This window comes from Falco biarmicus, chromosome 1 (assembly GCF_023638135.1).
Source record: "Falco biarmicus isolate bFalBia1 chromosome 1, bFalBia1.pri, whole genome shotgun sequence".
Taxonomy (NCBI): Eukaryota; Metazoa; Chordata; class Aves; order Falconiformes; family Falconidae; genus Falco; species Falco biarmicus.
Window position 1 is genome coordinate 17,452,688 of NC_079288.1, and position 27,677 is coordinate 17,480,364.

The 27,677-nt window shown below is 36.4% G+C and overlaps 2 long non-coding RNA genes across 3 annotated transcripts; one reads left to right on the forward strand and one right to left on the reverse strand.

The window, feature by feature from the left end:
* Nucleotides 1-344: 344 nt before the first annotated feature.
* LOC130155581 (uncharacterized) lies at nucleotides 345-27,651 on the reverse strand. 2 transcript variants are annotated; one of them, XR_008824112.1, is made up of 4 exons: nucleotides 27,064-27,651; nucleotides 26,271-26,311; nucleotides 3,136-3,278; nucleotides 345-1,223 (listed from the first exon to the last, which is right to left on the reverse strand). It is a non-coding gene; the product is annotated as an uncharacterized LOC130155581 (long non-coding RNA). The 2 variants fall into 2 exon arrangements; XR_008824111.1 differs by lacking the exon at nucleotides 345-1,223 and having other exon boundaries at nucleotides 2,805-3,278.
* On the forward strand, nucleotides 10,471-19,257 carry LOC130155583 (uncharacterized). Its single transcript, XR_008824114.1, has 3 exons — nucleotides 10,471-13,146; nucleotides 16,242-16,451; nucleotides 16,765-19,257. It is a non-coding gene; the product is annotated as an uncharacterized LOC130155583 (long non-coding RNA).
* Nucleotides 27,652-27,677: the final 26 nt, after the last annotated feature.

The window sequence follows — 27,677 nt, forward strand, 5'->3', positions numbered from 1 at the left end:
GTAAAAAGAGGAATATGAGAATTCTTGCTCTCTTTAGTGTCAGTTTTGGTTAAGACGTATGAATGCACATGAATAGTCTTGTCAGAATCTCTGGGGCTACTGACATTCAGGATCTAACATATTATTACTTCTGACCAGAACATTAGCTGCTGTGCAGTAAGGAGAAGGGAAAGAAAAAGTTAGGACCACTCCCTAATCAGATAGAAATTGTTACGTATTTCTCCGCTTGGAAATCTCTGAACAGAACTTTTCTGCTGTGAAAATACAATGCTCATTTTCTCCAATCTGAGATGAATGACTGTACATACTCTTTAAATCTGCAGCAGGAAAAACAAAACAAATCATCATTTAATGCCTGATCTGGCACCTTTTACTCATGGAAAGGATCCTAGTTAACTCATATAAATAAAGGCTGTACAACCAAGTATTACATCCATATAAATGACTCATGCATATCAGAAGAAAGGTTCTAGTTATCTCTAGCTGCTGACTCTTTATTTTTTACCGCTGAAAGGTTCTTTGAATTACTACTTTCAGATAAAAATAATTAAAGAATTTAGTTAAAGTAAGTTTAATTCAAATGTCAGTGTATATCAAATCTGGATAACAGTACAATGGCTAGGCTCATTCACCAGAAGCAAAAATCTTACAATGTGCTCCTGGTTGAGTTAAGAGAAAATACATTTCAGGTTTTTGTTGTTGTTGTTAACAATTTGTTGCCAAATAAACTGAAATTCTTCAAAAGCACTGAAATTAATTTAATCAGTATGTTTGTCTTCCAAAATTTGAGATGAATGAGTACCTTTCATTTACAGTGCAACAAAAGAGAACATCCTGCATTTTGCAAGTGAAACTACCTTTAGCCCACATTCACCAGTTACAGCATGTCAGACAAAGAAACCTATTTGTTTGGTGCAATAAATGATAGCAGACCTTTACATATTTGAAGTGCAACAGATGGTCTTCCAAGAAGAGCATAATGACTGGCAGACAGTACACTTCATTAGAGTGGGTTGGAATGTCTTCAGCAATTACACAGAAAGTGTTTTGGGGGGAAGCCCTGTCATCTCTATGATTCTTCTCATGTAAGTATGATATTTCCCTGTTTAGATGCTAAAAAATTGCATCTTCTAAAACCCAACAAGCTAGCCAGTGAACTGGAAAAGGACACGCCTTTGACCCTCCCAAGACTATTCGAGATGAGGCTCCAGTCATTTTGTTACCTGAGAAGAGAGATGTAAGTAGCAAAGAAAAAACAAATCAGTGTTAAGAGGAAACAACTTTGGGCACGTAGCTGTAAAACTATGAATCCATAGCCAAGTATTCCATGAAAATGTAATTTATGAAAAAAAATGAAGGTTAAAACAAGATCCTTCAGACTTGTAGAAGCTGGGAGGTCTACAGATAGAACATGCAGAATATCTAGGAAAAAAAACCCTAAAAGACTAAATTACTGAATAACAACCTCCTTCCTTTGGGAAACGGGTGACTTTCAAAGAGTTGCCAACATGAAACATTGTGGCTACAGTTCTTCAGGGCAGGGCAAAGGGAGCTTTTCTGAGGCAGTCTTCCCATTTTCATAGACAAGCTATTCCACAAGCCAGTGATTAAGAGTTATAATAAACAAAAAGTAACAAAATGCTTATCTTTAATACTGTGTATGTGGGTTAGAAAAATTTAACTTCTCTCTCTCCCTCCCTTCCCCCTAATCCTAGCATTAGTCTTTCCTGTTATAAAATCTTCCCCACCAAATTCACCCTGAGTAAAATTTTATGTGGCAACATAAACACGACCAAAACGTGTCCTTTAACAATGTAACTTAAATGTTGATGGAATCATAACTGCATTACTCCCTCTCCAATTAGCAGCAGCATTCTTTATGTTTGCTTATGAAGCGTAAACTGTTCGCTTGTCACTACAAAGACCTTCTGTAGGGGACTTAAAAAAACAGCCACAGCAATTAAAATGACAACAACAGAGGTGGATTGGTCACATTATGACGGAAAATACCCAGCTGTTTCTTTCCAGCAAGAGTATATACCAACTATATGAAATACTCTGACCAAATTTCGTCATTCTACATAATGCTGGTGCATATTCTGGCAAAAGTACAGATTTCCAAGAAAGAAACAGACCAATATAGAACTAAATCTAACCTCACAGACTGATTTATTTTTCCCACCTCATGGGGGTTATCACTCATCCTTTTTACCCATACAAATCTCCCTTTTTGCTAGAACTATAGATATTCTATTCTGTGAGAAAATCTCTAAAAATAAGAGAAATTTTGGGGTTTGTCATCCAAAACAAGCAAGGAAAAACCTGATAGAGTTAGAAGTAGTAAATTGGGGTTTAAACTTCCTTACTTCAGTTGTGTTAAAAACATTTTAAGAGTTAATTAAAACCATAAGTCTCATTACACCCAGGCTATTACTTATAAAATGCTAACCTCTGTTACAATCACATCTGTCTCTGCTGCTGGTTCCTGCCTGTTCTGCTACTACAACAGTAGTAACATGGGCAGTTATTTGTAATACATGTAGAAATTTGTAAAAATTATTTTAAACATAAATTTGAATAATAAAAAGTTTGAAAAGTAAATATTTCAGGTTAGCTTTTCCTAGTTAAGATTACAGGGACTAAACATCTGAAGGGATAAGGTAGGTTTGATTTCTAATACAGAAAGAAAGACCATGAGAAAATAACTGACACATACAAGACCAGGCATTCAGAGGGACACACACACACCCGTCCCCAGACACTGTCTGTAGAACCCACCTACAGATATGTCCTTGGAGAAAAACTGATGAGAAAATTATCAGGAAGATTTTAATTTCTGTTTCTTTTTTGCCTCTCATAACAGCACAGGCATGGCAAGTGATATGTATCAGAATTCATCCATGCATTGTATTTTGCACATCAAATTAAGCTGATTATTCATGACTTTTTAGGCAAACACAGGAATGCAGAAAACATGTCAGCTGTTATATAGAGAATATATGGGTATTTCACTCCTTAGTTTACATTTAGAAAGAGCGGCAGATAATGAGCTCAACCATTACACTGAGAATAAATTTCATTTGCAAGTTCCGAAGTATCTCTGGTTCCTTATCGGTTTTGTGAACCAGAACTTACAGGTAGCTCATAACATTGTCTTCTGAGTTGTGTTTGTCTCCAGAGTAATTTCCATAAGTGAGCAAAAGCTTTAACGTTGTCTTCTTTACACCTTCAGCCACAGTGTTTTTCACAAGGTGAGAACTTAAGACTCGGAATAATTACTGCAAAATACAGAGGACAAGAAGAAAAAAAATAAAAATCAAGAAAACCAAAAACCCTGTCTTTTTTCTTCCCTAAATTTCCAGAATTCATCTTCAGATTTCATGCCAGTAAATTAGGTAAAACATTTTCAGACCATAATATTACCCTTCTGTATGTTTCATCTGATATAATTGCTTGACAACAAGCATCTCTTTCTCTGCAAGTATTCTGCAGTGAATTTATTCACAACAGGAAAAAAAAACATTAGAAAAGTGTCTAATTTTAAAAGTTTGCAAATAAGACAGCAGTGACAAACAATTTAGTGTGACAGCATAGGCAAGACACAAACTTGAGCCATTCTACCGTTTTGTGGACACACAGACTGCCTTTTTCACCAATAGCCACAAGAAAGATTAGACTCCCAAAAGTTTGGAAATCAGCAGGTTTTGACAAACCAGTAATAAATCCCAAGCAAATAAAAAATGTATGTTTGAGCAATATCTCATAGGTGTAATTATTCTTTGCAGACATTTGCTATTTAAAACAACAGAAAGAATGTTTTCTTCCATCTGACCAAGTGGTATCAGACACCAATTTTACTAAGACAGTGAGCACAAGACTGTTCAGTCTCAAAAGGTGTAAATTCCTTGACATTGGGCTGATAAAATCATTCGAGATTTTGTAATGCATGTCATACAATAATTACATTGTACTTCGTAGTTTACAAAAATGTATTCACAAAAATACAGAAGCTTGTCACACATTCTTTATTTTCAAAGAGTATCACTTATCCATGTAAACAGTCTCATTTAAATAACTGTGATTGCTCACATATGCACATTACTGGATAAAGCAAATAGTACCTTACTGGAATGTATTGGAAACAGAAATCAGAATACCTCTTGTGACTTGTTTTGCAACCTCCTGGAAGTCATATATATCACATATACCACAGAGTGTGAAAATAAAGCTTTACAATAAGCTGGAAAATACTTGTGTTATTGTCTTTGTTGCCTAATTCACTTAATTTGCCTCAGGAAGACCTGGCTACCCATCACTAGGTCAGAAGGGAAAGTACTGTAACAATGGCTTAGTAAGATGTCCATTGTTCCTCTGAAGTCCTAGGCTTTCATCTACTCAGGCAGCTAAAGCTTTGAGTCACTCTTACTACTCAGATACTCAAACCCAACCAGGTTTAGTAGGCATTAGGTACCAGAAATGCTATCTGCTTTCATACACAATGGGCCTTCTTGTTCGCAGAAGTCTTGCAGGATTCTGTAGTGAAATAGAAAAGAGTCCAAACGTGGAAAACTTGAAAACTTGGCCCCACAATGACTGAGAAATGTAAATAAAGCCTTAGGTTGCAACTAGGAATGGAGTTCTAGCTGGAAGTTGAATCAAACCCCTTTGTACAAAGGGAATGACTACTACCTAGTATCATATTAAATAAATAAATAAAAATTCTATGACCTGACCAATATAAAACCAGGTTCTATCTGTCCATATGTCAAGAGGTTTAGCACACTTAGTCAAAAAAAGGACTTCTTTAAATAAATAAACTTTCTGGAAGACTGGTTGATGCTTGTTAATTACCAGACATGGTCTGAATATTAGCATGTTTCACAAAAGGGCAACTTTCAATGTAATTCCAACAAGGTTTTAGACCTCGTAGAACTTTTACAGCAGGAAACTAGAAAGAAGGCAAAACACTTCTTGTGCTGGAAAGGCCAAAAAGATCCAGTGAAGAAACTGATGGGAAGTGCCCTTCTTCTAAATGCGGATACCTGCGTAACCACAGTAACTGCAGTGAAACAACCAAAAGGCTGTACAAATGACAAGACAACACGGCAGCCACAGAGCAGGACACTCCACTGATGTATGGATCCTGAAAATAAAACTTTTGGATTGCAGTGCCCAGAAGTACAACAGAGAATAAAACCCCGCTTCTGGCAGGTAGAGCAGGAGCCTGTGTCAACAAGAATCACACACTTATATTATTGCTCAATAGATGTATTTTTTCAAATAGCTTATCTCTCCAGTTCAAGTACATGGAAGGTATGTGCAAACTATTTTGCCTCTTGTGCTTCTTTCATTGTAAAGAAAATGCACACTAGCCAGGATTCAGAACACCTTATTCTTTTTTAAGTGAATAAAAATGAGTAAAAGAAATCTTGTCAATAGACAATCATCCAGTGTATTACAAGAAGATGGGAGGACAACCCTGATAAAGCACAAGCACAGATAAGGCCAATACATATATAAATCAGAATATAGTAAGTACACTTACCACTGAAAAAACTGTAAGTAAAGCCTTCCTTAGGAGAGAGATTTAAGACTATTTTCCTTTCTTCAAATCTACATCATCAGTGAAGAGCCGTAAAGGAGCTTTCTCTTGCAAAGTGGTTGTCTTCACTTTTTGGCAACTGCAGTAAGAACTGCCTTACAAAAAAGATCCCGTAAGTAGGTTTTATCCCTGTGAATAATCTCCTCAAAGAGTGAGGAGAAAACACGAGCTAAAATTACTTGCACAATCATGTTTCGTAACTGTTCCTAGTCTAGTGGTATTGGCCCTTCCCTTCCCCAAGTACAAAAATGCACAAACTTTTCTCCCTCTTTTACTAAGAGAAAAAACCCAAACACCCAAATCTGCTTATCCTTGGATACTTACAGAGTTTGGAGGAGCTCAAAACAATGGATCACTGTGTGCCTCACTCATCACATAGACACCAAAAAAAAAAAAAAGTATGGAAAAGAATGCATGAAGTATGTAATTACTGTTTCACAAGATAATTTCATTATTAATACATCCCCAAAGATAGCATGCACAATACTGCAATTTAATTAGATGATAACTGGAGGGGGTTTGAATTTATGAGGTAGTAAATATATTTTGGACTAATAAACTCCAAGGCTGAAGTGTTTATTAATCTAGAATATAAAGATTACATAGCTGATAGGAGACAACCTCAGGTTGTGCCGAGATGCCTATTGTTTAAATATTTGAAAATTAATATTTTCCTTCTTTTGGGAGCTAGATCAGAAAGCCCAGTACCATCTACAGCATTGTGAACAATAATACAAACTGTCCGCCAACTATGTGTTCTCAAAGGCAAAGAGTGTTTAAGTCTCAGAAGATATTTTGTTTTTAAAGTTTCACCTTTTAATCAATTTCTCACCTAAACTATTAAGTACTGCAAATACACCCTCTATACTATGCCTTCTGACAGCTGTCAATGCCTTATTCTGATGGTAAGACAGGACAGATTCCCTTGTAGGATAACCAGAGCCTTTACAACAGTAATGGACCCCTCCCCTGCTCCCCCCAAACACTCAACTCTGTCTCTTTTTTCCTGCTTTTGGATTCACCTGCAAGACCACATCATGTGGTGAGCTAGCACATCGATTTTAGCGTCTCATTACATTTTTTCTTTCCTCAACATTGCTCTTATAAACTTTTTGCCTAGTATAGCACATTAAGGATTTGGAAACTAACTGTTCTCCACTGTGAGGATTTATATCCCAAACAGCTGTGCCAAGAAGTTAAAGGAATCAAATGGCATAATCCATTAACTGGTCCTCAGGTAGTTACAACTAGAGCTTTATAAACTGCCACAGACTTCAGGCCATTTAAACTACATTTCTCTGTTATTCTGAAAGCGTCCATGTCCCACATACACAGCAAGACAGAACAAGTGCAGTCCAGGAAAAAGCGTGCACAATTGAAGTCAAAGACCAGGTTGCTTAAGCCAAAGTTAAGTTTAGGCCTGACACAACTACAGAGGAAGGAAAAGGAAGAAACACCACGAGGAACAGCATGTGCACCCTCTCCTTCCAGACGAAACAAGACTAATATGCAAGGGAACCCTACCCACTCACAACCAAGCGATTGCTGCTGTGGCGTTAATGAACAAAACCAAAGAGCCCAAAGAACCACGGCATGCTGGGGCAGAAGCAAGGAGAGGAGGAAACACGCAAGACACATCACATCCTAGATTTATTGGTAAGAAAAAATCCTGCTTCTCTGAGCCACTCCACGTTGAGTGACAGCAGTAAAAAAGTTGTGTTACTGAGGGCTGTAAAAGACTTACAGATATTTAAGAAGATGTTTACTGATTAGCTTAGGTGATCCAAATATAATTGGCTGTGGGTTCTGAACGGCTTCCGGTCTGGCTCCATAGGTTCAGAGCAAAGGCCTCAACACCAAACCTTGTGAAGGTGATACTGATAATTAATGGGAGATGATGATGACGGTCATTTATAAAGCTCCTGCCTTTTCATTCCCAGGCATATATACTCTCTCCAAATGAAACAAGCAACAAAGCTAACTTTCCAATATTAAATCTCTATGCAGTATGTTATTCATACAGCTTATGTAGATGTCTTTACCCTCTGGAAAAACAAAGTTTAAGAAAAATGGTTCTATCTTTGGGGAACAGTTTAAGTCTCAGGATAACTACATCAGGAAATCTAACTCTATTACTTTGTATCTTACATTTTATTACTAGATTGGTAATAGGAAATTACCAAATAAAATTGGTATTTTACTTGGTAATTTTTTTCCGTGGGCCTCGTCTAATATGAAAGATGGTGATCATCAAATTTATTCAAGTTTTCCTGTCAACAACATCATTAACCAAATCCCTCAATTTCAAAGTAAATAAAAGCATCTGGGCTTCTCGCACAGCAAGACTGACTTGCATATTTAAGCCTCATATATAGATGAATTTGCACTGGACCGAATTTGCATATTAATGAAGGACTAATTGCTCTTTGCAGTCAATTTTATGCAGATGAATTTACTCCTCTCAGTACAATTTTCATAATGTTCAGAAAGAACCAAAAAATGTAAAACTTTTTAAAAGTACACAAATGTTAGACAATCAAGGAAGAAATACCATAATGACATCAGACAGCTTTACATTAAATTGTATATAATTCATCTTTTATATTGTTGCTTTATTTTAACAGCCTCCCACAAAGAACAGAACAATTCATAGAGTAACTTAGCCTATTCCCCCTCCTCAGACTCAAATTTTAACAGCTTGTAACAACCCATTATATTATCTTGTTTCCAGCTGCAAGGATGGAGCCTGAATTTTTAGGAGAAGTTAAATTTGCTAAAAAGGAATTTATTTTCCCTCCGTCATCTTCATGCCACAGGTCAGATACCCTACCTTCCACAATTTTAAGGTAGTTTCTACCCAATCTGCGCTATTAAGAAAAAGCTCAAGGCCCAAATCCCCATTCAGTCTCTCCTTCTGAACTAAAGTACAAAATAATGAGAAAAAGAGAGGAAAGTACATGGGAAAGAGAGACATCAACAAACATCAAGAAAAAAATTGTAACATTAGGGAGGAAAAGGCAAATGTGGAGTAGAAGAGGAAAGGAAGCAGAAATGGAAGGAGAGAAAAATGATTATTCAATGTGTATATATCGGTCTAGCTAAAAAGAGGAAAACTGAAGGATTTGGGAGAAAGTTCAAGGCAAAGTAAACAAATATAAGAGAAAAATGTAGCCAAGAATGTACCCACAAAAAGAAAAAGAACAGGAAAGGTAAGGAAACAAGAAATAAAGTGAGAATCAAAGAATAGAAGATGCATAAAGAAACCAATAAAAAGAAGGTGTGAAAAATACAGTTTTTCCTAATTTTGTTGGAACATAAGGGCAGTTAGTGGAAATGCATTAGGAATATGAATTTGCATGTATAGCTTTCCTCTTGCCAAAGAGAAAAGTCTTATTTTAACTGTGAAGACTGATAACCATAATATTTATATGCACCATAAAATCACTTACAGAAGACGATTTTAATCAGAAAAGGAATAGCATAAAAAAGTTATATCTTTAAATGACTTCAAGGCCTTTTCTAGAAGGAACACGGGAATACGGTTCACAATCACATCTGCCATATCTTTGATTGCATTTGTTGCCCTGCTCTACAGCTTTTGCTGTTTTAACGTATCCTTTTTAAGGCACACAGTACTCAAGATGCAAATATATGAAGGTTTTATAGCGGTATCAAAAAGTTTCTCATGTTTGTTCTTTATTTCTTTTCTAATAATTCCTAGTATCCTACTTGCTCTCTGGACCACAGAGCATTGAGCTTACAGAGCTCCTATAATCCCCCAACCTTGTTCCTGAGAAGCAATAGGTTATAACCATCACAATATTTAATGATCAAAATAAGAGTCTTCAGTATGAATATCTTTTGACTGAGCTATAGAGTCCTCCTCAAAGAAGAATCAGAAGAGCTCTTAAGCCTTAGATGCAAGGTGGAGGGAGCACTGCAAAACCAACAGAAGGTCACTTTGCAGTTTCTCTTTTTGGTCTTTCCAACCTCAATGACAGAGGCCACAACAGATGGAGCACTCGTTAGGGATACACTCCTCCATGAGCAGTAAAGGCAATGGTTGTACTGACGCAAGAGCTAGCCATTGCAGGCCAAAAAAACCCCACCTTTAAGACAGAAGAGTTGGCAGAAAATATCAAACCAAGGGGAAGGATAGGGAAAATGACCAAGAAGCTTTCACTAGCATTCGAAAACAGAACAGACCACAGAGCAAAGACAAATAGAGTTATAAAATAATAACAGTAATAATTGGAAAAGAATGAAAAATACTCCACCAGGAAAATATTGCAATGCTACTGCTGAACAATTTTCACAGAGGAAACAAGACTTAGTTCAGCTGATCAGCTCGGAAGATTTTCTTTTACAAGTTATTTGAAAACAAACTACAGTTCTTTGTGTACTTTGAAAATACAGCTTTTATTCCGCATTACGAATTCAAAATGTCTTCCTGTTTTGCTCAATGAGAGGAATGAAGGGAAATGCATCCTCCTTATAACTTACGTATACAGCATTTGAAAACCTGCTATGGGCACTCCCCCTTTTTTTCCAAAAGATGTCTGGTTCAAGTGATTAATGCTGTGTGAATGTAAACAAAGATAATTATTCAAACAAGAACAAGATGTTCCACTCAAAATGATTAGCTTTTTCAGTGGATGAGATGCCTACTTCTAATCATCAAGAAAGGTTAACCTGACCAAATTTAATTAGCTACTTAATATAATAATAAAGATGCATACATAATTGGTGAGGAAAAGACCGCAGAAGCAACACAGAATCCAAACAAAATACCCCCGTCAAGCACAAAGTCTGGGCTGTTACTACATGATTACACTGATACAAGAATTCCCAAGTTTTTACATCCACTATACATACTTTTGCAATTGCCTATGCAAAAACTCACCTGATTAATAATAATAAACATGTATCAAACAAAAAAAGCAACAAACAACATCCCTCAAATTCAATGATACAATGAACCCAATTATTTTTCTTAACACTGTGCTTCAAACTCATAGACAAAGTCAGCTGGTTTGTACAGATTATTTGAGGACTACAGCCTTAAAGCGAAATAAGTTACCATTTCCTCATAATCAAAAGAACTAAGAAATGTTCATCACTTTTTCTGGAATCACAGCTGCTCAACTAACCCCTGGCAAAGCAAAGTTCTGACTCTGAATTAAGAGACAGCTCTTCCTGCTTAAGTGTATTTTAATAGCTATTTCTCTGCAAAACAGATGTTTTTCAAGTTTTGCAGGTACTAAAAATATAAGAACTGGGCAATACATTTTAGAGGGTAGTTCTCATTAATCTGCTAGCATCTGATTTCTGAATGGGGATTACATGTTATGGAAGATTTTATTTTATATATATATATATACACATATAAAAAAGGAGATCTCAGACAGACATTTTCAATGCAGAGTGGTATTTTCAATGGGCAAAAAACCCCCACCTAGTCTTATTCTGGAATATTTCCCTAATAATGAAATGAAAGCTTTCTATTGCCATAATAAAACAACTTGCGAATATTTAAATATTATATTTTGGAATACTGCAAAATATATTATGTTTCGAAGGATGTTAGGAGATTTAATTAGCCTTGCATCTCTGGATAACATGTATAGCACTTGCTTGTTGAGGGAGGTTGTATCTCAAAGTGTTACCAACTAGTGGTTTTTAAAGTGGAGGACTAGGCATCAGACCTTCCATTTTCTTTCAATGAAGTTTAAACATCCCTTAAAATAAACAATTCAGTGCAAACCAACGTATCTGATATTGATTTATTCTATTCATAAAAAGTAACAACATAATGGTAAATTCAATCTATTCAATGATAAGTTTATGAGCTTAAATATATCAAAAGGGCAATGAAAGCTAATATATAGTGATTAAATAACAATCTGTGAGAAAAAGACACACAACTTTCAATTCCATTATACTGAAATCATATACTGACAAAAAGCAGGCTTTTGAATTGTTTCAAAGGAAGCTGCAGCCATTTGCCCTTTTTAACAGCTTGGAAGTTCACAAGGAAAGATTAATTTATAATTTAACTGAAGTGTATCTCAAATGAAGTTTTTGATTAAAATCTACATTTCTGAGCCTCCTGGCAGTGCCAATATTGCTGAAACAGGACATCAGCTGCAACGCCAGCAATTCTGGAATGCAATGCCATAAACTGTAAATCAGTTTTGTCCTACTTTAATATTGGTTTAACAATAAAAGAAGAACTTTGATGTTTAATATTTAAATAGCATAATTATTCCTTTAGAATCAAGTCCAGAAGGACCCTTCATGGGTACACAACATGAAACAACAACAAAGAGAACATGCTTTTGCTGCACTAAGAGGCTTTAATTTGTAGGACCTGGGTGAAAGGTACAGCACAATTTCTGTGTGTTGCAGGAGATTCCACAGAAGCTCTTTAGAAGGGGAAATGCTCTCCCACGATGACGGCGATGCCAGTGGATTCATGCACAAAATTGAACAACAAAGCTTAAACACTGTCAAAGCAGAGAACTGTGAACAGTATCCACCACAGTTGCTCAGAAATCACCAGCTGGCTATCCTGGTGCCTTGGTTTTGAAACCCAGACACAAGGGTTGCTTTCTTCATCATTGTTTTTGAAGTCAAGATCTGAGCGAGCAAAGCTTCCCTTTCCCCTTTCCTCTCTCTCCTACCCTTTGTTACTTCAGGATGGGTGAAGACAGAAAAATTTAGACCTTTTGGAACTGATAGATAGAGGAATGCCTGTCATTATGAGCTAAGTATTGCCTCTGAACATTTAGTTAATTAGTAATGGTAAGATGCAATAATTTTCCTGTTCTGGAGTAAAGTTAGAGAGAAGTTCTACACCTGCACTACAACCAAGGAATGCAGGATCATTATAACTGCAATTGTCAAGTCAATCACACAGGACACTGGAAAAACATTTCCCACTACTTAAATAGATCCAAGGTACTACTGGAAATACAAAGACAAATATAATTATCTTCTGTAACAGAGAAAACTCTTGTATATTCAAGGAAATGAGAAAGATGTAATTCATTTTGACTTAGAATGCAGTTTGTCCAGACCAAGCAATTACAGAGTTACACCCACCAAGGAAGGAAGTGGGAGTGATAGAGGGATCCGGGCTGAACTCTGACTTTGTGATGCAGGGAACATTCAAAGTAGCAGAAGCTTCTGCAACACAAGACAGCCATCATAACCTGACTGCTAGTGGTGGGATCACACCAACTGCCTATGCCTACCAATACTCTTAATCCAGTGCTGTACTGTACCATGCAGTATTTGGCCACCATGTTTCATATACATTACAATACAAGCTATGTGCTGGAACTAAATCAGTTATCTAATTAAGAAGTCACTTATAGCATTCAGCCTTAATTTGTTCCATAAATTAAAAAAAAAAAAAAAGGTGTAATGAATAGAAAAGGAAAATGAAAGAAGAGAAAGTTTCATGATTAAGGCAGATGAATACTATCTAGGGAACTAAATACTACCGCTATTTCTACCATGGAGTTCCAGTGCAATGAAAGGTAAGTTATATAAAGCCATGCTCTTCAACATTCGATCACTAACTGGGCTCTCAACATGAAAGCATCATTAAATGAAAAGTCTAGTTTCAGCTCTATTGCCTGGAATGGTACACTGCACAGTTCGATCACAGGAAGGAACTGTGACAGCTGGAACAAGCTCAGTAAACAGATCCATCCGAGATTTTAGTTGCTAAAGTCTATCAGTATGTTTACATAGTTGTGCATGCAGATTCTGGAAGAGATTCTCTCCTATAGTTTTCCTTCTAAAATGCCCAATTTGTAGGTATGCTTAAAATTTAGTACAGGCTAAAGTCTTTCACGCAGCAGCAGTGGAATATGATGTCTGAGATGAGGTATTCTCCCAGCTGTGCCTGTCTGCATTAACCATAAGCTGGAGCCACAGCCCGTTCTCCCTACTCTGCTACTTCACATGTCCTTTGAGTTCAGCCTGTGCGTGCACTTAAGGGGTTACTTGTAGGTACAGGGCTCATAGATCACCAGTACAGGACAGAGACCATGGTGATTCATCTACATAGCCAGGGCCTACAAAGGCTCTACTAAACACAGACTCCAAAAGAGAAGAAGGTAACTGGTACTCTTAAGTAGGCAGAGTTTGCAGTCCCACCAACAGCATTCAGAAATGCCGCTAAAAAAGTAAAAAGTCATAGTGATAATTAGCATAGTAATTGCTGTTAATATCAGAATACATATTAACATCTGAGAACTGGAATATAGCGCTCACCTTTAAAAATAATTGCAACCCTGAGTTATTACACAGAATTAATTTTGAAAGTAAGGAATCTTTATATCCGAATGCAAATAAAGACATCTACTTTATCAATGTAGTAAGAAATTGGTCACAATGAAAACAAGACGGATTGTCATTCCCTATTTATCACCGCATTCTTACTCTACAGTTTTCAAGGGCCATGTAATAGCACGGTGAACTGAAACAAAAACTAAACTGCAATTTTATTTGCTCAAGCATTACTTCCTATTTGCATTATTTCAAAATGAAAAATAACTAAATTCCTCTGTATCTTGTATATGTGTATAAATGCTCAAATATTTTATACACAATTATTCTTAGTGTTTAGTGACTTAAGTCCAGAAAGTGCATGTTACATGTACGTCTAGACAGATAAGGATCTACAGATTACATGTGTACAGAGAGGGAGTGCGCATATGCAGGCATTTGTATGTAACAAAAGTGGAGTGCTATTTACTACCTAACACGGATAAGTCACTTTGGAAATCTCTGCAGACTTGTGAAATCAGGATGACGTGTTTGGAATCCTTCCTCTCTTCTCCACTGCTGAAGTAACTCAGGCAAATACATGTTGGCAGTTCCCTTAAAGATGCCAACTAACTCATTTTACATAATAACTTTCAGCTGCAGTAAACACAAACACACAAAAAGCAGGTAGCACAAATACTAAAAAATCTAAATTTGTATTACATTCAAAATACATAATGTCTGAACAATGAAATCATACATAAACTAAAATAATTCTTACACTAAGTTGGATTGTCTATGAGACACATTAGTCTTTCAGGAGTGAAGTCTACACCCAAAGCGAAGTTCCAGTAACAAAGCAGTGTGCTTTCCGAGGCAACTGAGGAATGGCAAATAGATCAAGACATGTCTAGGCCTACTGGTCCCTATCAAATCAACAAAAATTCAGTCTCCTGGGGTATTTATTTTAAGTCCCTGCTCGGAACAGCTCTGTCAAATGCAAAGTGCAAGTCTTCTGTATTAAAGAAGCCTCTTATTCCACAGCTCCTAATGAGCATTTGCTTCAACACTGAAGTGCATGGCTTTCATACTCCTTGTATATTAATTTATTCGTTGCTGGGCCTAAGAAAAGCTTAAATCATAACTCTCTGAAATACCAAATGAAACTAATCTATTTCCAATCTAAATTTTAATTAACTATTCTACTTCAGCATTGCATTTTATTGGTACAAATTACGTGGAGGTATATGCAATAAAGAAGCTCTGTAGAACATCTAAATACATGAGAATGAATATAAAAATATTTACTTTGAAACTTTATTTATTTTTCTCCAAATTATAAAAAAATAAAAAAGTATTTGGTTGGCTGAAATAATCTAAGACAAAGTAACAGCGTATTAGGTGACAGAAGAAAATGGACCAGATCCTTGTGACTCAACTCCATTTTACCAGGCACATAAAACCAAACTAGCCTCAGCTTGATGCAACTGTTCTATCTCCAAAATGAATGTTAGACATGAAATAGCAAAAAGGCTGGTGAGCCAAATTTATCTTACAGGAATTTTTTTGCTATTATTCCCCTTCTACATTTTCAAAATAACCCTTAATGCTTTTTTCTTTCAGAAGGAAATCTAAGTCTCTCAAAATAATATTTACAATCTCAGATGCAATCTCCTTCATGGTCATTCACTCTGGCTGTTTGTTACTTTCTGTGAAGAACAGATCTGCTTGAGTTCTTAGAACAAAACAACTCTGTTTTCTTGATACACTTCATATTCAAATTATTCCAAAGTGTAGCACAGAGAAATGAATTGGATAAGGGCATAAGGAAATGGGCAATTCATACATGGCTGCCATGACGAGCTCACCAGTAATTGATACAGCTTTGAACATTAAAATAACTTTAATGAGAGATGATATTGACCTAAACGCCAGAGTTCTCACCATTTCCTTTAAAAAAACCCCAAACATTGATTTAACATCCACTTCAGTCTCCACTGACAAACATTTTAGTTTAATATCTACTTCTGATTTCGATTAAAATACCTTTAGATTGCTACTTAGATACATAAGAATTTCAAAAGCAATCTCCATCTTAGTTTTCTATAGTCTATAATTTTACACTCTCTTATAATTAATTATAAAAAATCCAACTTTTATTCCCTTTCTACCTAATTCAAAGACAGATGTAATACACTGCATCTTTCGCTACCTCCTCTCTAAATTAATAACACTGTTTCTGTGCAGCCTGTCACGGAGTTTCCAGATGAAAATAACAGTGTCTGGTGCAGGGGGTCCATCATTTCTGGTGACTACTAACACAGAACTGGACATGATTCTTTCTTTTCTACACCTACAGCTACACTGCAGTAAGAAGTGCAACCCAAGGCACACAGGTACTCTGGCTGTACAGCTGTGCAGCTGCAGCAGCACGGCCTACGACCCTTGCCCTCGGTTTCCGAGCCATTGCTCTCCATGCCAGGTGGACTGACATGAGGTTAGCTTCCCCACACTCTCCTAAGCACACACCTGACTGTTGCGGCAATGCTGGCTGCAGGAAACTGAAACTGTAAGTTAACTTTCATGATTAAGATGAGCTATCACTAATCATCTATTTTTAAGTACAGCATCCTATAAATCCTCCTAATTAGTAAACTAGATGTCTTCTTTTTAGCAAACAATCCCCAGCCTACTTCCTTATTTATCTTCTTGAATTCAATTATATTTGCCACCTGCTGGCCCAATCACCTAAATGACACATTCTGGATATAAGGTAGAAGCTGGGCCATAAACAATAATTTCATTACAGTTCAATTTAAAGTACTTGCCTGCACCTATTTGCTCTGCTTTATAAAGAATGTTTACGCTATTTCCTCCTCCAGGGCTCTGCTAGCTGCAGGACCCTGCACTCCTGTCGGGAGATGCGGCAGCAGCACCAGCAAGAATTTTGCATGGCTCCCTATCTTCCACTGCCAACTCCGTAAGGAATCAAAGCTGAGATTTTTGTGAAGGGGAGGAACCACTAGAGGCTGAATAAAGAGGGAAGGCGTAATTTCCAAACCTGGACTGAAAAATGGATAAAGGTCCAAAAAATTTAGTCGGTCACTAAAAAGCACCCCTGGTAAAATAAAGGTTAGGAAGTATTTCTTTAGAAGATAAAAATAACAGAACTTTTTTTGACATGGAAAGAAACGGAGGAGGCTGTACTCCTGTTGTTATTTAACTATCACAGGGCTCTAACATCCATCTACTCCCTAAAACCAATAATTTACATTTCCAAAAATCTTCCTAAACTAAATCCAGTCTATAAAATGCACATTTTGCAAACACTTGAGCTTGAAGCATGAATTTGAGTGCTTTGTTCAGTATAGCAGACTACTCTCAAGTTTGGTAAAAGTAAACGGGCACAGAAGCCATTCACTGCCTTTAAGGATTAAATGACATAGCGGCGGATTGCTATGAAAGTGTGAAAGTGCACGGTCCTATCATGTATGAGCAGATGGAAAGATCAAAGACTGAAATCTGTTTTGGTCCATTTTGTTCTTGACTGGGAACTCAACAACAGCCAAACCATCAGGGTTCTACAGGTCAAGTCTTCAAAGAAACCCACATTTCCTTCCATCGCCTTTCAAAATGTAACTTACAAACTGACCTTCAGAACCTCGCTGATACATTCTGAAGCCAGTATGCCTTCCCCAAAAACCACCAAAAACATGGAAAAGCTGCCCTTCTGAAACTGCATTAACAAAACTCAACGCTGTAATAGGAGACAATAAAAGCAATGGCCCAGTTAATTGAGCATTTTCCCCACTTCCCACTGCCAAAGGATACATAAATCCATGCTGCTTCCTTCATAATGGCAGAAAAATTTTCCACTATATTTTCTTATAACTAGTTAAGAATAGATATAAGCACAAGTTATTCTCTAGCAACTCATTTAGTCCATGATTCTGCATCTTTCATCTCACCAATCCTCTCCCAGATTTATCTTCCATTGACTTTCACAGTTTGAAAATCAATGTTAAGCCAATGTTGGGTAAAATTATTATTTTACCATACTTATTTTGCAATAAACAGTAATTTGAGTGAGTGTGTAAAACTGTATTATATATAAATAAAAACATTAACCAAACTGGAGGCATAGAGTCAGTTAATGCCCTAATTGAGGAGCCTTGGAGACAGAAACTGTACAGCATTTTTATGTAGCATGTGGGAAAACTGTGCAGCATGGGAGTTTTGAACGTTAATACTGCAGCTGTACTAAATCTACTGTGTCAGACACTGTCTGCAAGCAAACCAGATTTAAGGAAGTACATTTTTACTGCAACATCGGAGGCTGAAAAATGGTTAACTTGGTTAAGTTCAACAGAACTTACTTAAAGTTCAGCTTACTTAAAGAACAGACATTAATTATGTGCACCTGCTAAACAGTCATGGACAAACAGTTCTGTACATACACAACTATGTGACCTATATAAAGGTTGAAATTATGGACCAAAGAGTAATGCATTTTACAATTATTTTAACACTATGGCAATTATGCATGATAGAGAACAATTACTGTATCAGGATCCAAACAATGAAAAATACAAAACATTTCTGTTAACTATAATTTCATTGCTTAATGCCTTTTATCTGCTCTCACATCTTTCTCTGAATGTACTGTAAAATGTTAGATGGATATCAGAGTGACCCTGGGCAGGATTCACAGATATTAATTTGTTGTAGTGTTTCATATTTTCTCATACGTTAATAGAAAAAAATAATGTTTTACTACACACAGAAATACGCACAGGAGAGATGTTGTACAGCTGCTGTTATCGCTGTGATGCATTTGAGAAATTTAAACAAACATGCCAACTCTTCTGCAAGCCTTGAATTAGTTGTTTTTCCATAAGCACGGAACACCACACTGGCCTTATGGAAGACAGTGCAGAACACGTTCTGCAGACCCTTGCTGCCAAAAGGCACAAGGAAATAGCCTCTGTATAAGGAAGTTCTGTGAGATGGGATGCACAACTGGGAAGTTTGCAAAAGTATGTATGCACACAAACACACACACAAAAGTTTTGGGCATCTAGTACATTATAGCTGGAATCCTAAAAGTGCTATGACATATTTAATTTATAGGTTAATCTACCTGTATCTGTCCCCTTTCCCTCATGCTGTTGTCCTCCAGCTCTCCCCCCCTTTCACTGAGCTGAAGAGGATCTTTTATCAGTCTGTACATACTCAACCACATGCTCCTTTGTCCACAGACCCTGCTCACACAGTTGAAATCTCCACTTGGTCTTCTCTAGGAAGCTACTGTCAAAATTATAACTGTAATGTTTTCAAAACAAACACAAGAACACACACACAAGCAGTGTGGTGTGACAAACCCAGAATCAAAAGCAGAAATTATAGAGCGGCAGACCAAACTTTTCAAATTTGAATGCCTGAAGTTACACATCCAGATCCTTATTTACACATACTAGGAAACCTGTTTTTCACCAGACATGCTCAGGCCTCCAAGTTACTAGGACTTTCTGGACCACTCAGAAAAGGCCTTTTATTTAGGCATTTGCCTATGATTTCTTGCCTAGCTTCAGACAGTCAAGTCCTACAATTTTCACTAAAACGCTGGCACTTCAACTACCATATCAATAAACATGAGCCTGCTAACTGGCTGGAGCTTGAATGGCCCTCAGCAAACTTAGTGTTTGCATTTTTGATCTATGAGCAGTCAGAGACCTGGCTGAAACTGATGGACAGCCCAGTAATTTTCTGCTGAAAATAGGGAAGACAACGCCAGACTTCAAATCATGCAAGCTTACATGCTTAATCATTATAATGTCTTCTGAAAGAAGTTATATATGAGTCTAAGATTAATTTCAATATTCCTTCACCAATGTTTTACTTTGTAAGTAGTTCTTAGTTAAGTACTTTTGTAAGTAGTCTTCCATTAATTCTTTTCTATTAATGAAGTAAAGTACCGTATGAGCTAGAACTCACTCTTAAATTAAGATAATCATTATCCAACAGATGTTTTATTTGACTGTCTGAGGGATATGGGTGTGCTGTGATTTAGTTCAGAGAGTTTAGCTCAACTGAAGATTCAGACCATAAGATTAAATTAATCAAATAACCTCACCACCCTCATCTCTAACTGTATAAATCATAAAATCACCACTCTCAGGGACAGAATTGGAGATCTTTGCAAAAAGACACTAGTTTTGTTTCATGTCATAAGTGCAAACATACTGAATCTTCTCTGCCTCCTCAGAGCTGGGTTTAAGTATGCCACTGCAAGGAAAGGGTACATCACAGCAAAATAACAAATGTGTCTTGCTTAACAAACAACAGCGTTATCTCCTTTGACCAGACACCAAGTAGATGGCACTATCTCTTAACAATATGCTGCAGACAAGGCCTCTGGCAGGTTGAAAGTCAAACACCTCACACTATCATATATTGACTTATAACTAAACCACTGAAAAATAAGCATACATCCAACTACGACATACATATGAAATGCATGGGAGAAAATTTTTCCATGGAAATGAAGTGTCACATTCGGAAATGTGGACCAGTCAACTATAAGGATCTAAAGGTCATCTGTGCATTTCCTCCTAAACCATACAAGTGTAACTACTGTATTTACTCTGACTTAATTGAAAAATGGCTATGTTTGTGCTTGCTTTCCAAAAAAACCAAATTTCAAATTAGGAAGAGGAAAGTACTTTATTCCAGAAACCTTTGCCTTCTGAATTAACACCTGCATTCTAATTTGTACAACCAAAACATCTGCATGGTTAAGCATGGGGAAGTATGAACAACTGCTTAAACGATACCAGTTTCCTATTCAGTATTTACTTCAGAAATGTGCTGCGTCTTCACCAAGGTGTTGAAGTCTATACCTGATTTTCCAGTAACTAGGGCCAAAGGATATCCATAATATCAGCAATAAGTAATACTTCATTTTGCATAATTCAGTTACTATTTTTTCACTTTTCACAAGCTACAGTGTTACTATTGCATACTATACTACCAGCCGCACAGACATCTAGAAACACATGCCTGTTGCTGTTAAGGTCAATGGGAAGTCCACCATTGATTTCAACAAGGGCACGCATGATAAAATTATAGACACATGTTTCTGTGTGATACATATCCTAACAAATTCTGTAATGAACACAAATATCAGTATCTCCTCTCCAACTAAACAATTTTTTTAATGAAATTGGAAAACAGTGAGCTATATGTGGGCATATGCAGAAGGGTTTCCTAATGGCAAAGCAGTATTTTTATTTTTATATAACACTGAGGTAAAGGGGGCCTTGACCCTACAAACTCATGCAAATAACTTCACAGACAAGAAGCCCTTATTCTAATGAGACTACTCACTTATGTATGCTAATCATATACATTTGTAAGATTATGCCCTAAAAATTACAGCAGAGGTAGACCACACTGCTGAAAGCACAGTAAAGTTCTTGGGGAAACTGTTGCCAACACATTTGAAAAATTTACTTGTTCTTTGCGTATTCAATTTTACCTATGATTCTGATAAAATTAGAGAAAAGTTATATAGCTTTGCCTCTAGAACCATAAACCTCCTTGAAAATCACAACAGGCATAGTTTCTGACACTTCTATAAACTCCAGCGGACACAGATTCCATGGTGACTCCTTTGTAACAGAAAGTACTTAGACATGGCTAGAAGTTTGTATTAAGATATATATTTATCATTAATGAATACAATAAAGCTGTATAAAAACAATTTTTTCCTCCACAACATTTACATTTTAAAATCTGTGTCCAATAGCTTCACTAGTACATGCTCCTTTTCTGAATGGATTACTTAGTTTAATTAAAAGCCTGTCAGCCTTTTTATTTATTTGTTTATTCATTTTTAAGAGTACATCAAGCATCTTCATTCAGCATTCTTTTTCAGGCAGCCTCCTCAAGTATGCTAATGCCAGACAACTTCATTGTTAAGTAGGTCTGGTCCATGAAAATCCCATTCAGCAGGGTATGCCTCATCTTATTCTAATCTAGCCATGGCTTTTCCCATCAACATCTAGAAGAGAGGTATCTTGCCCTCAGAGAGCTGGGAAGTTTCTCCTAATGCCATTTTTTACAGTTATTAATGTTTGAGCCTCCCATTATTATAAATCAAAACCAGCAGAATATGTTGGCTTCCCAGGGCTGAAAAAAATCTTATAGTGTTACATTTTGCATTACAGCAGTCATCTCTACTGATTTGTAATATACTCACAATTAATAGCTTTGACTTTTAGTTAAACCAAATCAATTCTGTTTAGGCTATTAGTCAATTTTAACAGCAACATATTGTTTGTACAGTACATTAGTAGAAAAAAATATTAACATTATTAATCTAAACATGAACAGAATACCAATGTTTTAACAAGGAAGAATTTTGCACTCTCTAATAACAGACCCCAGAAAGTTGGCATGGGTGGGAAGGAAACGAAGGAAGCACAGAAGAAATTTTCATTTAGTGATGGTCAACAAGAGCTACTGTAGAAGACATGAGTATAATTTCTTCAAAATACTGGAGTCTATTTATGACAGGGAGCAAAACAGGGTGTTCTTGAGTTTTCAAAAGCAGCCAGTGCTCACTTCTATTACACCTCTAAACTGGTAAGCGAGGGCTCTAGCTGAGCATCTAGGCATAGTGCAGGATTTCTGAAGTAAGGATACAGGCAGTGCTCACCTACAATCAGATGAGAATGTTCAACAAAATAAATTAAAAAACTGAAGAGAAGCAAAGATGAAAGCAATAGCATCATGCAAAGGCAAACTACCACAGAAGACTAAGTTTTTTCCTTTTTTTCCCCCCTCATGTTTCTTTCTCCTTTTTTAATATATCTGACCATGTACAGATTTTCAAAATGCCAACAGTAAAAAAAATATTTAAAATTAACCACCCCAAAAAACATGCCACAAAACCCAAAACCCGCAGTAGGGTTCTACAGTTCTTTCATGGGAAGTTGGATTTGCAAGAAATTAGGCACTGGATCTAGATGACAAGCATTTCCTTAAGGCATGTTGGTGAGTTACCCAAATGTATCTCTCAAAAACACTTGCATAAGCCAAAAATCTACATGGTGTTTCTGAGGCCCTCCTTAAATCTAATTATTTTATCTTATGCAAGGAACATTAAAAAACAAAATACCAAATCACCATATAACGAACAGTGACACATTTTCCTTTACCAGAGAACTTGACTGGCATAAAACAAGCAATGTGGAATTTCTAATTTACAGTCTTATATTTATTCATTTTATAATTTATATTTATTTATATAAATGTATAATACATTTGTTCATTTTCTCTTTTTTTTTTTAATTTTAATTATCCTTTCTGTACTTGTAAAATGTTATAGGCATAACCTGGATAATCTTATTATATGATGAACACGGTCTTAATTGTGGGCAAGACTTCCTAATAAACTTACACACATCTGTTAATACAAAATCTTTTTTTGTTAGAAAAAAAGTAAAAAAGCCCTCCATATCATTAGAAACAGAGAATTTTATATATTGTCACCAAACTAAAACCAGTAAGTAAATATTAACTTTGTGAAGTGCAAAACAAGTCTTATTGACCAGTGAGGTAAATATTGACTGAAGCGAAGCAAATATTTATATGCTGACGTTAGTCCCGTTCAACACGACAAACATTTTACCTACTATATTTCTGCGTTTGTATTTATTCTGAAAGTTCTGAAAAGACATATCTGGAAATCTGACAATGGTAATGTATTTTAAAAACAATTGGTTTTCCTTAGCAACTAAAATGGACATGTGTTCAGAGGGCCAGAATATTTTGACCTTGCACAAGACAGAGGTTTAACAAATTGTTTTCAGACAGAACACGTTAACTCACTTACTAAAATCTGACCAGATAGCAATGTCCAAGACCTCTGCTTAACTGATCTCTAAAAAGGTAAACAGAAATTTAGTAAATTTTCAGCCACTCATAAGCCAATTTTTTTCTTACACTTATAATGGTAACTAATGCAAGAAGATTCTTTGTCTCACCATTTGTTCAGGTTATAGTCTGTCAAATAAAACTTTTTATGGCAGACAATCTTAATAATTACAGAGAAATTTTTTCCTTCTGTGAGTTAAAGGCTGCCACCCTAACCAGAGCACACAGAAAGCAGTTGTGTAAAGCACTTACGGGGAGCAATACCTCAGCCTGAGATATCAACACAACCTGCTGCAGCAAAACAGTGTTTGCTCCTATTGACAATGTGCCACAGGAGCCCCCCCCCAATAAAACCCTTTCCCACTTGCTATAAAACTCAAACTCACCTAAATTAATAAACCAATATGTCTTCTAAACATTTCAGTTTTATGAGTTATATCAGAACATTCATTTTTTTAACCTATTTACCAAGGAATATAAAGAATAATTAAGGATATAACTATAAGCAGGTACTACAGATTGACTATAAATTAACAAACCTATCTACCCCTTTCTAGTAAATCCACTCCTGCTAGGTTTTTACATACATGAGAAGTCATTATTCAATAGAATGATTCACACAAGGATTCACACATTCAGATTAACACATTAGATTGGGAAAAAACCACCCTAATTTTGAGAAACTTCAAAGCTTCTATTGAAAATTCTGACACCTTTAATCACACCCATTAGAGAATACCAGTGTCTCACACAGTGGATGATCATTACAGTACATCTTCTGACCTAAATACCTTTGTAATGCTCTTACAACAGCAATTAACACACACCTTCTAAAATTCTTTAACAGCTGCATATTTTTGGAGTAATTGTATTTAACAGATCCTACAATGTCATTACAAGAAAAGACCAGTTCAGAAAACGGCTTCTCCACTTCATTCTAATGACCATGGGAATCGCTCTTTCTTACCGATGAAGACAGAGGCTGAGCACCCTCCTGTGCAGTGAGCAAAAATTACAACTGCCCTTTGTGGCTCCACTATCTAATTTTCATTCAAGGCTCTATCTATATACAAAACCCAAGACTCTGGGATCTAATTCACCAGTTTTAAAACTGACACCATGTCAGTGGAACTACTCTCAGTTTAGAATGACTTAACAAAAACGAGCACATTGCTGTACACAGAGAGCTAGTCAGGTTTCTGGAAACCTCAGGGAACGAGATGATGTCATTGCATTATAAGAATATCTGGTTCAAACTCTTTTTGAGTCTGCTTACATGATCAGGCTTCAACAGTGACATTCAGGTTCCTCTGCCATCACTCCAGTGATGGGTTTTCAAAACTGGTCTCTATTCTTCAGTGCCTTTAATATGGGAGTACAGTAGCTGTTTTCTTGGGCTCAAAATCCAAATTGAAGTAAAGGTTGTATAACTGCAGGAGCTAGTTTTAAAAAGATTGAGCATTCAAAGCTCAGGAAGCATTCAAATTTTCAAGGTCATTTGAACCTCCTGGCAAGACTTTCAAATTCTTCAAACAATTTAAACTAAACCCTCTTAATTTTGCAAAAGTCATCCATGCTCAAATAACATTTTGTGTAGAATGAAGACAACCAATAAAGCCTTTGACTATTCAGGACATTCTGCTTGTTTTACAGACTTGCAAAAAACCAATTTTGTTATTATATCAGTAACTATAATTCCCTTCCACATATCTGAGGTTAGTTCCTTTAAATTTCACCAAAGATATATCTGTACATCTAATTTTAAAGGACTAGTTCCTTCCATGCTTTTTGATGAAAAACAGCAATACTAGTTTATTAGGAGAAACAAAAGATGTAGATTGTAATCACTTAATCCGCTCCACGGAAGACTTCTGCAGAGCTACTTCAGGAATTAGGACTAGGATACAAAATATTTTCTTCTAATATTTCTATGTATAGAACTACCTTTCAGCAACTTTTAGTTCAGTTCAACAAAGTAACTGTTGAAAAGGTAAATATTGCACTGCCAGAGTTCTGCAAGGATCAGTGTTTGTTCCAATACAGTCTCGTCTCATGCATTTACCAACCACAGGAAAAGCAGGTATACACTGATGCAATCTGCTGATAGCATCAATTAAGAAGGTACCACCTATACCTAGGAGGATGAGAAAGCCTGGGATACCTATATCTGAGCACATACATATACCTGAAAACATGCCTGGCCATCGATTCAGCTATCTGTATGAAATTCACGGGCATCCTAGGAAGAGACTCCAAAATACAGATTGGTAAATTTATTACTAGATACTACATGACCTAATGTATGCAATACCCATGGGAAAAGACTTCCAAATTTATGTAAATAATCTCTGAAATCTTTCTTGTGTCAGGAGTTGCTAAATCCAGAGGTCATTAATAGCACCGTGACAACACATCTGTTAAATAACAGCATCACTGAAGAGTTACATACCTTCTAATGAACTGTGAATTGGAGATAAATCAGCAAGTGACCTGCATGAGCAAATGTTATTGATTAATAAGCTGACACGAATTAATTTCATATTTCCAGCGCATGTAACAATGAGAAACACTATGAGAACAACTTTGATTTAAAACTACACTTGTACTTTAATGCATTTTTTAATTACAAAAAAGAAACGGCTGAACAAGGGGTTTATATTTATACACTTTCAAGCAATGTACAGAAGGCATGCATAATTTCCAACCAGAAAATACTATTTAAAAATCAAAGATTTATAATTGCTTTTCCTGATTTGAGAATCAAATTAAATTTTTCACATTGTCCTTCATAATCCAAACACTATGCAAATGACTAACTGAGCAAAGAGTAAGAGAATGAACAAGATGGCACAGCTTAAGTCAAACTCAACAGTTTTGTGTTATCCTTGGAAGAATGAGGATATACCCATGTAATTCTTAAGAGTGCTTCCAGCCAAGCATCTGAAATCTGCATTGGTGCTGCTGTTACTCAGCAGTAGTGCGATTACTGGGCAGAAGTACTACACAAACTGGAAGCTCTTCTGAGTCCAGAGGGCTTACAGGAACAGGAGACCATGTGGGTTTTTTTAATACTTAAGTGTATCTGTAGCAAGTAGCCCAGGTTTCTTCCAAGACACCAGCTGCAGCCCAAGTGAAACGCAGAGGATACAGGGCCTGAAATTCTCAGTCAAGAAGCTCTAGATACAAGTTCCAAAACCATCAAAGTAAACCAAATTGCTGCAGATGCCTCCGTAAAAACCTACCTCCAACAGAAACAGAGACGCGTCTGGTGTTTTCAGCTTCTTCCTCAGGTATAAATGAGAAGGTTTATTGTTAGATGGTATGCGCTACCAAATGCCAGGCTGCTTAACTTCTAAAAACAATTTTCACCTCATGAGACCTGATGTCTAAGTGCCTGTCCTTTCCCTTTGCCGGGGTTACTGACCCCACAGCATTTCTGTATTTAATTTTTTTAATTAAAACAGTAGTTCTGTTTTATCTCAGAATAACACAGGCCTGATTTTCAAAACTGCTCAGATATTAGGCACCCGTTTGAGTGTGAGCTGCATACCTAAAAACTTTTAGAAAAATATCTGAGCCAAGGAAAACAGATGCCATTTCTGGATACAAACTAATTTATTCAAGAACATATTTTGAAAGAAAACCCTGTATCTATCTCATTTCAAGCTTCTCCTAAGACCTACGGCAGCAGTAACTAGGGCAGCATTTTCCTCAGGTTTCCTGGGAGGCAAAGCCAATTTCCAGGCAGCGAGGCTTCCCAGCGGTGAGCGCTAATTGCCACCGAGCAGTACATATATATATATATATATATATATATATATATATATACACACACACATTTATGTCTTAATTTCCT